Raw genomic sequence first — 1,315 nt, forward strand, 5'->3', positions numbered from 1 at the left:
ACTTTTTAGGCCATTTTAGTGCAGATTTTGAGTTCAAAAATTCAAAATCCAAAAGTTTCTAATTAGTAACAAATCCAAATTTTAAAAAAAAATAATCAAATTCTAAATCTAAATCTAAATCCAAACAGTTCTGTCTTTTTATACAAAATTATCAAATCTAAATACAAATTCAAAATATTTATTAAAAAGAAAGTACAAATCCAAAAGACAATCAAATCCAAAACCAATACATTACAAATCCAAATAACCAAATCCAAATCCAAAACCAAAAAATTACAAATCCGAATACAAATCCAAATAACCAATTCCAATCTATGAAATTACAGGAGTTTAACCAGTTCCATCTCCCTCTAAAAAATCCACACAAAATCAACTTCCAAATATTATATTTTTTTTTTTTTAAAAAAAAAAAAAGAAGGAAAAATCCACCAATCAACAAATGAAACCAAGAATCTTCACGATCTGTCACCCAAAAAAAAAAAAAATCCCAAAACCTCTATCACTAACTCAAAGAAAATCACTGGTTTAAAGCACGTCAAAATCCAGCCCAACACTTGCCAGAACTGGCGTAGCACAGCTACCCACCCATGGAGATCTCTACCTCTTAGCGACAAATCTGAGGGCTTGTTCTTCGCAGTTTCTTCCTCTTCTTCGTGTTCTTTGTCTTCGTCGAAATCCAAGAGTGAGGCAAAGATCTGGATTTGCAAGATCTATGGCCTCTGCAAGAGATGGGTTGGGAGTGAAACGGACAAAAAAGAAGATATGAAAGCAAGGGGAGAGAGAGAGAGAGAGAGAGATGGGTTGGGAGAGGCTGGAGAGCAAACGGCGCACTGTGATAGAGATGAAAATGTTTGAAACCCTAAGGGTCAAGGCTAAATGAATCAGACTAAACAAGTAAACATCTTGTGATGTATTGAAACTGAGTCGTTTTTTGTATTTAAAATACCAAAATGACGACAGCTGCACTTGTAATTTTGTAAACGTAGTGTTATTCATTTATTTTTATATATTTTTATATAATATATATATATATATATATATGGGAAAGAGGTTAGCGGTTATTAACCGCTTTTTGCAAACTCTATAACCGCTAACCGCCTCCGCCTATGCGGTTAGCGGTTTTTTATAACCGCTTTTGAAAGCGGTTATGTGATTATTCGATTAGCAGTTATAAGCGGTTGCAAAGTGGTTATAACCGCTCCGTTTGTACACCCCTACATCAAACTACTATCTTTCTTAAAAATAAAAAATAAAAATAAAATAAATCAAACTACTACCTAATTTTTAATGTCTCTTAAAATTATTAATTATGTCA

This window comes from Alnus glutinosa, chromosome 2, assembly GCF_958979055.1.
Source record: "Alnus glutinosa chromosome 2, dhAlnGlut1.1, whole genome shotgun sequence".
Lineage (NCBI taxonomy): Eukaryota > Viridiplantae > Streptophyta > Magnoliopsida > Fagales > Betulaceae > Alnus > Alnus glutinosa.